We start from the raw sequence: 16,129 nt of genomic DNA on the forward strand, positions 1-16,129 counted from the left end.
TATTCAACAATTTAGCGATACGAACGTTAGTAGAAGGTGTAATATAAGTGTAAATTCGTTACAGTATCCATTCCAGTTTGTCCGGAGACCGAAAATACTAAATGTCTGTTTCTCCATATTATGTTGTGCTATGAGGGATTATTACTTCAATTGCTGCTTGGTAGTCAAGATAAAAGTTCACGCGGCTGCTGTTGAAGCTACTTTCCCCCAGTGTTTCTACTACATTTGGTCACGGTTACTATTTCTACCTGAAAGACAATAAAGCCGCAGACCCTACCAAATCCATCAGCTCTAGCACCAACTCTATCTTGGCTCTTAAGCTGATAAAATATGTACTTAAAAATAAGGAGTACACCATACAACTAATAATCCTTATATTATGGTTTTTGGTTCGAGCTTTAATGCCAGTATTTATTTGTACTGCCACCCACAGTGAACAATTTAAATGCGGATACTCGACACATATTCTCATATGATTTCATGCTTAGCTGGTATATAAGGATATCAGCAATAGCGGCATAAAATCACTCAAATACTTACGTATATATGTACCTACCCACATTATCCTCTCACATTAATACCGCACATTATGTTTGACTTTTATTTCATAACAATCAGTGGGAGCCCCACTCTTGGGTACAAGATATAAAGTGTATTTTTGTTGTAGCTTGGCAGTAAGTAAATTGATATAGTGATAGTCATTAGCTCAACTTTGAAAGAACTCATAAAAATGTATTGAATTTTAGCTCACGCCTTAAGGTCGGATTTACTTTCCTTTTTTACCTTTTCTGAAGTAGATTTGAAAACAACTAAATAATGATATACTAACATCACCCAAAATTATTAAAGTATGCATTTCAATTGTGTTTATAAACATAAAACATATACCTACATACATAAATACGGCCATAAGGGCAACCTACCAAAAATATAAAGATAAACTAAACAATTTCATACAAAAGCGCAATGTCAAGGTTTCCCCACAACAAACATGCCAAATCATCGTTTGAAGAAAATCAGAGCACCAGCAATGTTTGCAACTCTCCAAAAAGTTAACTCCGGAAATGTGTACAAAAGAGCTTAATAGCGGAAGCAGTCACCCACACAAAGGAAATGCGCGTGCCATCAGTGATCGCCATCATTGCGCTCCAGTTTCGTTTCGGCATTTGCATTGAACGGTTATGTGCGCAAAATAGTGACGTTGACGTAAGTGGTGCATTCTAAGCAGAGCAAAAAGCTAACGGTATTCGTGCGGGTGGAAGAGAAATGTCGTAAAATGTATAAGAAAGCAATGATTGGAACGCGAAGCGTACCGCTGGGGCTAATTGTGTTATCGAAACATAACGGTAGTTAAAATAACGCGCGGCTGTAGTGTAGATGTGAAATTTATTGTGCTTAAATGAATATATAAAAATTAATAAAATGAAAAGAATCTATAGAAATACTGTTAAGCGCGGTACCGTTAAAAGTGAAAACTTGACCAAAAGAGAAGAATATAAGAAGGGTAAGCGTGAAGTTATGTAATAAAAAATTAAAATGGAGTAAGCACAGTGAGGAAAGTTCAACAACGTGTTCTAGGAAACAAATTTGTTTGAGAAAATAATAAAAAAAAAATTCGATCAGGTAATACATAAATTGGTCTTTTTTGATACGATTTCTAAATAAAATTCAACAGTTGTTTTACAATTTTCACTTCTTTTTGGAAAGATTGCTGCTGGCAGCGTTTGATGTTGAATTGCAAACTGTGCTGCTACTCAACGCTAGATGTCGGCGTATTGAACTTAACTTATTTGTAGCGCAAACCAGCACCCGAATTCCAACAATCGTTACGCTAGTACCAATGCCAAAAGTTCTAAAACCGTATCAAGTGCGCAGAAAAGTGTGCAACACTTAGTAGCTCATGATTATAAGGAATAACAGCCTAACTCCTTTAGTACAAGTAAAGGACCTAGGCAGTTATTCCTTATGACCATATGGTTCTAAATCATGCATAATTTTCTGAGCATTTGTGATTGTTCGCATTAGCGAATGTTGGAATTCGGGAGCAGAAGCTCATAGAGCGCTTTTAGCAAACACGCTAAAACGTGATAACGCATGGATTTGGGTTTCACGTCAAATTAGTAGGCATAATTTTTTTTCTCAAATATATATTTTTTTTTTGGTTTGCTTATTTATTTCATTTTATTTTATTTAATAATTTTTTTTTTTTTGTATTGAATTATAGTATTTTGTTTCATTTTACTAATTATATTCTGTTTTGATAATGTTTTGTTTTATTTTCTCTATTTTGTTTTACTTTGTATTAAATTTAATTATATTTTGATATTTTGAAATTTATATGTTTTAGTTTTTTTTTTAATTTAAAATAATTTTTTTGTTTTATTTAATAATTTTTTAATTTAGATCATTTGTTTTGTTTTATTTTAGTTCATTTTATTCTATTTGGTTTCATTTCATTTTATTTAATATACATTAAGTTTATTTTACTTTCTATTATTTTATTTTGCTTTATTTCATTTTATTTGAAATTATTATATCTTATTTTATTTTATTATATTTTCGTTTATTTTATATTGTTGTATTTATTTAATTTTATTCCATTTTCTTTTCGTTTACTTCAAGTTGTTTTGTTTTATATTTGTTTATTTTATTTAAAATTTGTTTTCGCTCACTTTATTTTGTTTTTTATTATATTATTTTATTTTCATTTATTTTATTGTATTGATTTTTATTTTATTTCATTTTATTACATTTAATTTATTTTTCCTTTATTTTATGTTATTTTGTTATTATTTATTTTATTTATTGTTTTGTCTTAGTTTTATTTTATTTTTTATTTATTATATTTTATTCTATTTTATTTTATTTTCTTTTATTTTAATTTATTTTACCTAATATTTGTTTATCTTATTTTATTTAACTTAATTCATTTTTTTTAATTGTATTTTCGTTAACTTTATTTTGTTTTATATTATTTTATTTTATTTTATTTTGTTTTATTTTATTTTTTATACCTTTCATGAACATGAAATGGTATATTAACTTTGTTCCGATGTTTGTAACGTTGAGAAATATAGTATACCGAAATGATCAGGGCGACGAACTGAGTTGATATAGCTATGTCCGTCTGTCTGTTTGAACGCAAACTAGTCCCTCAAATTTTGAGATAAATAAAAATAAATGTAAGGCGCGATAACCTCCGAAGAGATCTAAGGCCGAGCTTCTCTTCCAATTTGCGTCGTGCTCCTCTTGATTTTCCCTACAAATTGGCCGGACGGGACCTACATGTTTTATGCCGACTCCGAACGGCATCTGCAAGGCAGATGTGTTTTCACTGAGAGCTTTTCATGGCAGAAATACACCCGGAGTGCTTGCCAAACACTGCCGAGGGGCGACCCCGCTTAGAAAAATTTTCTTCTAATTGAAAAATCTTATTTCTAAAATTTTGATGTTGCTTTGCCCGGGAGTTGAACCCAGGGCATACGGTGTGATAGGCGGAGCACGCTACCCATCACACCACGGTGATATCTCAATGAAATTTTGCACAAGGACATATTTTTGTATTATATTAGACATTTGTCGGATCCGGTAGGATCGGACCACTATAACATATATCTCCTATACAACCGATCGTTCAGATAAGAGGGTTTTGGTCATTCCTGCCGCAATTTAGAAAGTATAAACGTGAAACTTGGTGATATATTCTAATATATCATAGAAGATATCCTAAAAAATCACTTTGATCGCAGCTATATATAGTTACATGCCATACAACCGATCCTTCAGATAGAAAGATTTTTGGCCATTTCTCCCTTAATTTAGAAACTATAAACGTGAAACTCGGTGATATATATTTTAATACATCATACAAGATTTTCTGAAAAAAATCACTTTGATCGGAGCTATATATAGTATATATCCCATACAACCGATCGTTCAGATAGAAAGATTTTTGGCAATTTCTCCCTTAATTTCCAATATAAAAACGCTAAACTTGGTGATATTTATTCTAATATATTATAGAAGATTTCCTGAAAAAATCACTTTGATCGTAGGCCATCGTGGTGTGATGGTAGCGTGCTCCGCCTGCCACACCGTATGCCCTGGGTTCGCACCCCGGGCAAAGCAACATCAAAATTTTAGAAATAAGCTTTTTCAATTAGAAGAAAATTTTTCTAAGCGGGGTCGCCCCTCGGCAGTGTTTGGCAAGCGCTCCGAGTGTATTTCTGCCATGAAAAGCTCTCAGTGAAAACTCATCTGCCTTGCAGTTCCCGTCCGGCCAATTTGTAGGGAAAATTGAGAGGAGCACGACGCAAATTGGAAGAGAAGCTCGGCATTAGATCTCTTCGGAGGTTATCGCGCCTTACATTTATTTTTTTATATCATAGAAAATTTCATGAAAAAATCATTTCGATCGGAGCTATATATAATATATATCCCATACAACCGATCGTTTAGATAACGGGTTTTTTGCCATTTTTTATATTTATCTTAAAATCGTTTAGGTATGTACATCTGTTCACTATATATTTTTATACTCAGTTGAGCAGAGCTCACAGAGTATATTAAGTTTGATTGGATAACGGTTGGTTGTACAGGTATAAAGGAATCGAGATAGATATAGACTTCCATATATCAAAACCATCAGTATCGAAAAAAAATTTGATTGAGCCATGTCCGTCCGTCCGTCCGTCCGTTAACACGATAACTTGAGTAAATTTTGAGGTATCTTGATGAAATTTGGTATGTAGGTTCCGGGGCACTCATCTCAGATCGCTATTTAAAATGAACGACATCGGACTATAACCATGCCCACTTTTTCGATATCGAAAATTTCGAAAAACCGAAAAATTGCGATAATTCATTACAAAAGAGAGATAAAGCGATGAAACTTGGTAGATGCGTTGAACTTATGACGCAGAATAGAAAATTAGTAAAATGTTGGACAATGGGCGTGGCACCGCCCACTTTTAAAAGAAGGTAATTTAAAATTTTGCAAGCTGTAATTTGGCAGTCGTTGAAGTTATCATGATGAAATTTGGCAGGAACGTTACTCCTATTACCATATGTACGCTTAATAAAAATTAGCAAAATCGGAGAGGGACCACACCCACTTTTAAAAAAAATTTTTTTAAAGTCAAATTTTAAAAAAATTTTTTATATCTTTACAGTATATAAGTAAATAAATATAATGCCATAAGTCGAATCCTTTTGAAATTTGGTAGGGGCATAGATCTTTTGACGTTAACTGTTTTGTGTGAAAATGGGTGAAATCCGTTGAAGCCTCGCCCAGTTTTTATACACGGTCGTCCGTCTGTCCTTACGCATGGCCGTTAACACGATAACTTGAGCAAAAATCGACATATCTTTACTGAACTTAGTTCACGTACTTATTTGAACTCTCTTTATCTTGGTACAAAAATGAACGAAGCCCGACTATGATCACGCCCACTTTGTCGATATCGAAAATTACGAAAAATGAAAAAAATGCCATAATTCTATACCAAATACGAAAAAAGGGATGAAACATGATAGTTAGATTGGTTTTTGAAGCGAAATATAACTTTAGAAAACTTGTGACACCTACCATATTAAGTAGAAGAAAATCAAAAATTTCTGCAGGGCGAAATAAAAACCCTTGAAATCTTGACAGGTATTACATATATAAATAAATTAGCGGTATCCAACAGATGATGTTCTGGGTCACCCTGGTCCACATTTTGGTCGATATCGGGAAAACGCCTTCACATATACAACTACCACCACTCCCTTTTAAAACTCTCATTAATACCTTTAATTTGATACCAATATCGTACAAACAAATTCTAGAGTCACCCCTGGTCCACCTTTATAACGATATTCCGAAAAGGCGTCCACCTATAGAACAAAGGCCCACTCCCTTTTAAAAATACTCATTAACACCTTTCATTTGATACCCATATCGTACAAACAAAGTGTAGAGTCACCCCTGGTCCACCTTTATTGCGATACCTCAAAAAGGCGTCCACCTGTAGAACTAAGGCCCACTCCCTTTTAAAATACTCATTAGCACATTTCGTTTGATACCCATATTGTACAAACGCATTCTAGAGTCACCCCTGGTCCACCTTTATGGCGATATCTCGAAAAGGCGACCACCTATACAACTGCCACCACTCCCTTTTAAAACCCTCATTAATACCTTTAATTTGATACCCATATCGTACAAACACATTCTAGAGTCACCCCTGGTCCACCTTTATGGCGATATTTCGAAACGGCGTCCACCTATAGAACTAAAGCCCACTCCCTTTTAAAATACTCATTAACTCCTTTCGTTTGATACCCATATTGTACAAACGCATTCTAGAGTCACCCCTGGTCCACCTTTATTGCGATACCTCAAAAAGGCGTCCACCTACAGAACTAAGGCCCACTCCCTTTTAAAATACTCATTAACACATTTCGTTTGATACCCATATTGTACATACGCATTCTAGAGTCAGCCCTGGTCCACCTTTATGGCGATATCTCGTAGCGGCGTCCACCTTTGGAACTAAGGATCACTTCCTTTTTAAAATACTCATTTACATCTTTCTTTTGATACCCATATTGTACAAACAAATTCTAGGGTCACCCTTGGTCCACCTTTATGGAGATATCTCGAAATGGCGTCCACCTATAGAACTATGGCCCACTCCCTCATAAAATACTCTTTAATGCCTTTCATTTGATACACATGTCATACAAACACATTCCAGGGTTTCCCTCGGTTCATTTTCCTACATGGTTATTTTCCCTTATGTTGTCACCATAGCTCTCAACTGAGTATGTAATGTTCGGTTATACCCGAACTTAACCTTCCTTCCTTGTTTATCTTATACAGCGCATTATTTGGAGATTACGAATGGGATAAGATTATTGTTCAGCCCCATTTTATTAAATTTAATTTAATTTTATTTTACGTTATTTTATATATTACTAGCAGACCCGGCAGACGTTGTTCTGCCCTAAATTTGGCCTATCTGCATACATTTTAATAAGCTTTTTCCGTCTAACTCTGCCCTACCCCTCTACATTTTTTCCTAATCTCTTTATTCACTCCGCCCTTCGTCTTTTTCGCTTCATCTCCATCTTCATCTCATTGTATCTCTTTCTCTTTTCATGGTAGAAATACTTGCCAATAACTGCAGAGAAGCGACCTCCCTTAGAAAAATTTTCTTCTAATTGAAAAAAAGTTGTTTCTAAAATTTTTATGTTATTTTCACCGGCGCGTGAACCAGGATCTTCGGTATGGTAGACGGAGCACGCAACCATCACACCACGGGGGCCGCCACTCCAACCCATATAAAGAGATGAAAACTGGCAATAGTCGCATATTCCTTAGCGACTCAGCCCAGATTCATCCTAGACTAATCGCATTTTTTGCAGGGTACTGGGTACGAAACAAATAACAGTATTTATTTATATTGCCACCCACAATGAACGATTTAAATTTTTATGGTATTTTATATATCCTCATAAATTGATTCATGCTAAATAATAAAAAAAAGTACTGCATATGGTTAATATGTTTAACGTCTTAACATCGGCTTAACTCATTTTTCCCTTATTTAAGTTTTCTAATGCAAAAAAGAGTCCGAAGGTTATACCATAAATTGACCACGAGATAGGAAAAAAATATGACAGTAGCATAAATAGGGCATACTAATGTGTCTACATTATAAATAAATGGTAACTCAATCATCACCCAAAATTATTATAAAATATGTATTTCAATTGTTTTTACAAACATAAAACATGTCAAGTACGACCATAAGCCCAACATACCAAAATTCATTTACAATCGCGATGTCAAGGTTTCTCCACAACAAACAAACTAAATGAGCGTTCGAAGAGAATCAGAGCGCACCAACATTGTTTGCATCTCTACAAAAAATTAACTCCGGAAATGTAAAGAAAACGACTAAATAGCGGAAGTAGACATTTATACACCCACGCAAATGAAATGTGCGTGCCATCAGTGAGCGCCATCATTGCGCTCCAGTTTCCTTTCGGCATTCGCATTGAATGGTTGTGCGCGCAAAAAAGCAACGTGACGTAAGTGGTGCATTCTAAGCAGAGCAAAAAGCTAACGTTCATTCGTGCGGGTGGAAGAGAAATGTATGAGAAAGCAATGATTAAACTCGGGGCGTGTTGTGGGGGTTAAATGTAGTATCAAAGAATAACGGTAGTTAAAAGAACGCGTGGCTGAAGTGTAGATGTGAAATGAGAAATTTACTGTGTTTAAATGAATATACAAAAACAAATAAAACGCATAGAATCTATTGAAATGCTGTTAAGTGCGATGGCGTTAAAAGTGAAAGTGTAAACTTCAGGAAAATCATGGTTTTAAGAATATAAGGGTAAGCGTGAAGTTATGCATTCAAAAAATGAAATTGGAGTAAGCCCAGTACGAATAGATCAACAAATGGCTTATAGGATACAAATTCTTTTGAGAAAATTTATAAAAAAAAACTTTTTTATTACAATACGGTCAGTTAGTTTCTGTATCACCATCTCATATCATTGAAAAACATAAATTGGTCTTTTTGGATACGATTTCTAAATAAAATTCAACAGTTGTCTTGCAATTTCGAAATCTTACTGCAAAGATGGCTGTCGGCAGCGTATATTGAATTGGAATTGGTATCTGTGCTGCTACTATCCGCTAGAAGTCGCAGCATTTAACTCTACTTATTCGTAGCACAAACCATAAGCTAATTGGGCGCTTTTAGCAAACACAAATGTTGATCAACTTTTGAGTGATCGTCGATTTGGGTATTACACCAAATTACTGAACATAAATGTTTTTCCTCAATGATAAATTTTTTTTCCGCTACGTTCACTCAACTTATTTATTCGACTACTTGAGAGTTCTTTGACATTTTGGAAGTATTGGTTATGCAGAACTCCCGGGGAAAAAGGCCCGGAAAATAAAATAAAATTAAGTAATCTGCAACAAAAAGTTGAAATTGTTATGAAAATATTTCAAGCATTTATTATTATTTTTTATTTACTTACAACATCTCTATTTATTTCAAATCATGGAATAAAAAAATTATTTATTTTTTTAAATTAACTTCACCTTCCCTCTTTATTTAGTTTACATTTACTTCATTTTAGTTTACTATTATTTTATTATTCAGTGTTGTTAATACCGTTATTTTATATTCCATAACATTGGTTTTCTTCAAATTAATTTTATATTATTTAATTTATTTTTTTTTTATTTGATTTACTTTATAATAACTAAAATTATTTGTTGAGCTCCAGGCCGGGTTTTCTTAAATAAAACACTTGGATGTGTATTTTATTTTTGTTTTTATTTTTCAATATTTCGACTTCAGACATCCCTTTGTTTTATTTAAGAAAACCCGGCCTTGGGCTCACCCAAAAATTTTAGTTTTTTAAATACTAACGGCCAAAAACCAGACAAATAAGCATTTACTTTATTTTAATATATTATTTTATTATATTTTATTTGTTTGTTTTTGTTTTGAATTTGTTTTGTTTAATTTTATTTAATTTTACTTTCTTTTATCTTATTCTATAAATTTTTTAAATTTTATTTTATTTAACTTCGTCTTAATTTATTGTTTTATTTCATTTTATTTAATTTTATTTTATTTTAAATTATATTATATGACTTCGCTTTGTTTTATTTATATTTTTTTGTTTTAACATATTTCATTTGTTATATTTTGATTTATTTTTTATTTTAGAATGTTTTTAATTTTATTTTGCTTGGATATATACAACTTTGTTTCTTATATTTTTTTTAAATTTAATTAAATTTTATTTTATTTCGTTTCATTATATTTTAATTACAGGTTTTTAACTTCATTTTTTACTATTTAATTTTTTTAAATTTTATTTTATTTTGACATATTGAAATTTTTTTGTCAAATTTTTCAACTTTTATTTTATTTAACTTTAGTCCATTTTTTACTTTTATTTTTTTATTTTATTTTTTTTTATTTATTTATATTTTATTTGTTTTATTATATTTTATTTTATTTAATTTTATTTTATTGTATTTTTATTTATACTTATATTTTTTTATTTTATTTTATTTTATTTTATTTCCTTTTATTTCATTTTATTGACTTTTATTTAACTAAATTAAATTAAACTTAATTTTATTTTATTTTATTTTGTGTTACTATATTGTGGCTTAGGAATACATTTTATAGCAATGCGGGCATGATTGTAATTACGGGGGCAGGCCTTATATCTCTTAAAAAAATATATAAGGCCCGCGTGGTTATTTTATTTTGTCAACGGGTGTTATTGACCTTTAAAAACAAAATGCACAATATCCTCCGAATTGATTTTAGGCCGAGCTTTTCTTCCAACTTGGGTCATGCTCCTTCCAATTTTTCCTACAAACTTCCGGGATGGGGCCTACATGTTTTAGGCCGCCTTCGAACGGTATCTGTAAATCAGATGAATTTTCACTGAGAGACTTTTCAAAACCAATTTATATTAAGAAATGGAAATAAAGCCGTATGTATGTTTGAACGCAAACTAGTCCCTTAATTTTTGAGATATCTTGATGAAATTTGACGAGCGGATGTATTTTGGTGTCCGATTAAACATTTGCTGGCACTGACCGGATGCGACTACTATCACATACTCTCGGTTGGTGTTTTATATACGACAATGATTATATAAAAATCGGCTGTATGGGGGATAGCCGATTTTTAGGTTTTTTATCAATTCTTCCTCAATTTATCACATAGGAACTCCGAATTTCACCAAATGCTTTCGTATGTGGCTTATATAATGATTGTCTAATCGATCGTATATATAGCATGTACCCCATACAGCCGTTTGTCCAGATAAGGGGGTTTTCGTAAATCTTACCTTATTTGAAGAGCTTTAAACATTTTGCTGCCGTTTTCCCGAGCATTGAGCGCAGGAACTTTGGTGTGGAGGCGTAGCACGGTACAGAAAAAAATTTCAGCAAGCTTTTCGGAAGCTCCCGAGAAAAATTTTGTAAAGCAATTTGCGCCTGTCTCGCTAATTATATACAGAAAGGAGTTTCATTTGATTTGACAAAGGTTTAATTTCATTTGGAAAAAGTTTCATTGAAAAAATTTTGATTTGATTTGAAAAGTTTCATTTGCTTTGAAGAAAGCTTCATTCGATTTGAAAAAAGTTTCGTTACATTTCATAAAAAAGTTTAAATTAATTTGAACAAAATTTCATTTGTGTGAAAAAAGTTTCATTTCATTTGAAAAAGTTTCATTGAAAAAATTTTGATTTGATTTGAAAACTTTCATTTGCTTGGAAGAAAGTTTCATTTGATTTGAACAAAAAGTTTAATTTAATTTGAAAAAAGCTTCATTTCATTTGATTTGAAGAAAGTTTCATTTGATTTGGAAAAAGTTATGTTTGATTTGAAAACAATTTAATTTGAATTGAAAAATTTTCCTATAATTTGATACAACTTTTAATTTGACTTCAGAAAGTTTCATATCATTTGAAAAAAGTTTCATTTCAATTGAAAAAAGGTTAATTTGACTGAAAAAAAAAAATTTATTTGAATTGAAAGAAGCTTAGTTTGACTTGAAAAAGTTTCGTATCATTTGAAAAAATTTCATTTCATTTGAAAAAATTTTAATCTGACCTGAAAATGCCGTGAGTTCGATTGCTCCAGAGAGGGTTTCCAGATATATTACCAGTTGAAATTTCTTCCTTTTAACAAAGGCCGTTTTGGTATAGAAGTAGTGTGTTGGGCTGCCATGTCGCGAGCGCCAGTTTTAATGACAAGAAATTGTGTACTTGAAAAAGATATACATATGCATGTATGTATATAAAATGTGAATTTTGAAAATTAAAAATAAAACCAGTATAACGAATAAGTAAAAAATTTAATGTGGAAAGTATTCAAAGGTAAAGGCAGTTGCAAAAAACAAAAAATAAAACAAAAAATAAATAAAAAAATTAATTGAGAAAATTTCCGCAAAAAATAAGTTTAAAAAGCTTCAAAAAAGGCCCATTTTACAAATACTAAAAAAATAAACGTCACGCCTTGAAAAAAGTATTATCTACATTATGTTACATCGATACGCCCACTTCTTACGCCTGCTTCAGCCATATATAAAAAGAAACTACCCAATCAACCCTCAAAATTTTGCATATCTTAATTGAATCGAGTGCGAGAGCATAACACATCTGATTTTCTATAAATTTACAAAGTGTCATGAAGGCAATATCCTGGCTAAATACGCTTCAATGCCTCTAACAACATAATCAACAAACCAATGTAAATGATTAATGCAAGTGTGATTGCATGTGTTTATGTATGTGTGCGTGTTCTATACAAAAAGGCCTCCGTGCTTATCTTAAATCGGTTTAAGCGTTTTATATTTGCGTTAATCGGTTCATTGACGCACGCAATGCTACAAAAAAAAAATAAAAATAAAAAAAGATGCCTTGAATGAGGCAGAAGCTATCATAACAACAAAAAGTGCAATGAGTGGCATGGAATGTAGGTGCGTATAGGTAATGTGTGCATTCGAACACATTGTGTCTATGTTACGTGGTAGCACCCTTAAGAATCGCCATATGCTTGTTGCCATGCATTTTCAATCGCTGCATTATCAGCTGGCATATTAAGTGACAATGACGTGTGTAACAAAAGGATTACAATATAACGACGCTTCATAAATGGATGAACTCATACAGAGGGAGAAAGTGAGTCTTATTTTCTTTGAGCTTTATCGCACATTAATCCTATTTGTGAGTGTATGCATGTAAATATTTTCGCTATCATCTTAGGATTAAGTATTAAGAAATGAAAGTGTACAGTTGGCCTATTTCTCTATTCCTAAAAAGAATGCTTTTTATTTGAAGCATACTTATAGGCGCATAATGCCCAGCGAACAAACATAGCTGTGCAAATTTTTTTTAAATTTCGTAAATTAAATTTTTTTATTTATTTTTTTATTTGTTTGAGTATGCAGTTTTATAACCCAATCAATTTTAGACTTACGAAGTGCAATTTATAAGTCTTTCAAAATTCATATTAATTTTTAAAAAATTTTTCTCCGGAGGGTTTTTGCATTCTCTTCTATATAAAAAAGAAAATCTAAAACACCTTTCGGGGAAAAAATTGTCTAAAATCAATGCAAATTTTTAAGAGACACGCAGCTCGTAAAATTGATTACTTGCAGCTGCTGTTTTTCTGTTCGTTGCTTACGTGACAGCGCATTTCAAAGGAGTTTGTTAAAACAAGTCTCTAATCATTATCAAAAAAAAAAAAAATAAGTACCTAACACTACTTATTTTCGGGTTTTTTTTTTCAATGTGCGTCCTTTTAATTTGTTTTTACAAATTGGCTGGACAGGACCTACATGTTTTATGCCGACTCCGAGCGGAATCTGCAAGAAGATACAATTTCGCTGCGAAGCTTTTCATGGCAGAAATATACATGGAATGTTTGCTCAGACATTTTTTTATTCAATTAGAATTTGATGTTGCTTTTCCCGAAGGTTCAATGTGGTTATATAAAATTGTTCCTGATGGTCGGGCTAGTTCCTTAATGGTGCTTGTTACCCTAACGTACCGGATCTATATCTGGCAAAGGACCATCATCATCTATAACACTCCTCAAAACCTTCGGGAAGTGTCTTTATTGCTACAACAACAACAGCGTTTCTAGGTCTTTACCTCATGTCTGGTAGACAGGGACTTGAGAATTTTGTTACGAACTTTAAGTACAAATGCAGGTCATTATCGATCGTTTCCCTCAGAGGACTTGTTCGGTGATGGTGACAGGTTAAGCAAGTCCAAAAAACTGGAAAGAATAGGGAGATAGTTCTTAATTTAACATAGATCATCAATGTAAGGGCCAGAAACTGTCGTCATTATCGTGCAGTCATCGGTGTAGGGAACATTGTTGACTCCTTTCAGTGGAAAAGCGAGCTGCGATATGTAAAAACTATCAATAGTTTGGTTTGGGCACCAGACTGTGGCACCTCTTGTTTAGCTCCTCACTGTTTTGATGTTACGTTCCTGAATTGCGCCGATGCTTGCCGACCAGACAGATAATTTGCAATCCACCTTTTCAGAAAAGGTAGAAGGGTAGATCGCTCCAAGTCTTGCAGTATTATACTGTGATTTACTGTTTCAAAAGCTTAAGATAAGTCTAGCACTACGAGCACTGTTCTATGTTTGGGTTTTTGATTCAGTCCGTAATTTACCTGTGTGGTAATGGCGTTTAGCGTTGTGGTGGTGCTATGTAATTTTCGAAAGCCATCTTGATGATTGGCAAGTTGCAAGTTTGCGGTGAAATAAGGAAGCAGCACGGGCCCAAGTGTCTTCGCTATTGGCGACATGAGTGATATCGGGCGATGGCTTGCCATAATTCCCTTGGTCAAGGATAAAAAATTTGAACAGAGACAAATTAAAGCCAAGCGCGAGATAACTAAATCCCTTATTACCAAGGGCAAGGCAAGGCAATCCCTTTCGGGCCTGCTGCTTTAGATGGTCTGGCAATTTGTGTGGATTCTTCAGCCTCTTTGTGATGGTAATGGCAGACGCGCTATGTTTCTGCTTATGTGCGTGTCTTCTTTCTAGATTTGTCGACCGAGGAATGCATACTCGCTATTTAATTCGCATCCGATAGCACTTTATCGCTGATGGTTGATGGATGTTTTGCCATTGTGCTACACCGGCAGGGAGGTTACAGTTCTTTAGATGTTTTTTCAATTCCTCCCGCTTATGCTTGCATACAATTTGTTTAAATTGATGAAAGTGCGTTTTCCACATGTTATGAATCTGTCTGATCGTTTAAGCGAAAAGAGAACGGGCAGGTGGTCAGATGCCAATGCTACTATCGGCTGCCAGCTGGCGCAGTTTACTGGTCCCGCGCCTACGATGGATATGTCTGGCAAGCTATCACAATTTCTTTCCATTCGAGTTGAGCATTTTCATTTACTGTGCAGAACGCCGTGTCCTCTATTTTATCCGCCAACATTTCACCTCTACTGTCTACCTGTAAATCAAGAATAATGAGAAGGCCACTGATATCAGGGCCATTTGGTGACAGATTGGTGAGTTATAAATGCAATTTCCGCCTACATTGCACGATATTTTCTATGAACATTGTACCCAGAGCAGGTATACAAAGCTGATTTTGCAGTGAGCTTAGTCTTTTGGATCGCAGTTACGCGGATGTTGTGCCGCTTCATGAAGTCGAATATCTCCGTGATCTGCCCAGCTAACTCCTTGTAGTTTAACTGCAGTATTCAATATTAATGCATTTAAACGTTTTTGTCTGAAAAAGTTATAGTTTGTCTTTTGTTAAGATCGAAAACTGTACCAGCCATCGAATGCTCCTGCTACATCTAAAAGTTTTAGACATTTTTGTCGTGTGAACCCACCGACTGTATCTATAACATGAAAAACTCCTCAACAAAAACTTATTGGAAATTGTGCAACACGTACCTTAATTTTCCATAATTTTATTAGCAGGAAGTTTTTTTTATGTTCGTATTCATTCATTGCATCCCCTGGCATACAAATACAAATACACTCTGACATGTACACACATAGAAGTGCGAATCTAGAGCAAATGAAATTCTACCACCAGCAGCTTTGGTACTGAAAGATAGAAAGAAAAAAAATTGAAAAACAATACAAACAAAACTGGTAATAACAGGGTAATAAAAATGGCGCAGGGAAAGTCGTAAAAGCGCAAAGATGAAAATGGCAAGATTCCTAGAAACTCACCGCTAAAAACATATATACATAAAAACATGAAATAAGTGTGTGTGTGTGCTCTGAATTCCACTTTAATATGTTTTCTGCTGCATTTGAGCTTCATATCCTTTTTGTGTCAGACATTCGCAAGTCGGCACACTTGCACTTATGTCTCGTCCTCCTCCTACTCCTACCCCTATCACTACTCCTACTCCTCATCCTTATATGGTGATCAAATTACAAAACTCACTCTCGCATGATTCAGAAGAATTTCATATGCCTGTACTCATTACAAAAAAGTCATAAATAAAAATATGAATGAATAATTTGGTAGACTTTGGGAAAATGAGAATAAGCATGTAGTAAATAATTTTGTTTTGTTGTTGTAAGCATATGG

The 16,129-nt window shown here is 33.4% G+C and overlaps 1 protein-coding gene across 5 annotated transcripts in view; it reads left to right on the forward strand.

Annotated features, from left to right (window-relative positions):
- Positions 1-1,220: 1,220 nt before the first annotated feature.
- The window catches only part of sick (sickie), a 1,191,762-nt gene continuing 1,176,853 nt past the window's right edge, over positions 1,221-16,129 (forward strand). For 2 of the 5 annotated variants that reach the window (XM_067765301.1, XM_067765306.1), the window contains exons 1-3: positions 1,221-1,504; positions 7,839-8,384; positions 11,734-12,723. The gene's annotated coding sequence lies outside the window, so the exon portion shown is untranslated. The remainder of the gene's footprint in view (positions 1,505-7,838; positions 8,385-11,733; positions 12,724-16,129) is intronic. The other 3 variants (XM_067765303.1, XM_067765304.1, XM_067765302.1) reach the window with 3 other exon arrangements.

This window comes from Eurosta solidaginis, chromosome 2, assembly GCF_040869045.1.
Source record: "Eurosta solidaginis isolate ZX-2024a chromosome 2, ASM4086904v1, whole genome shotgun sequence".
Taxonomy (NCBI): Eukaryota; Metazoa; Arthropoda; class Insecta; order Diptera; family Tephritidae; genus Eurosta; species Eurosta solidaginis.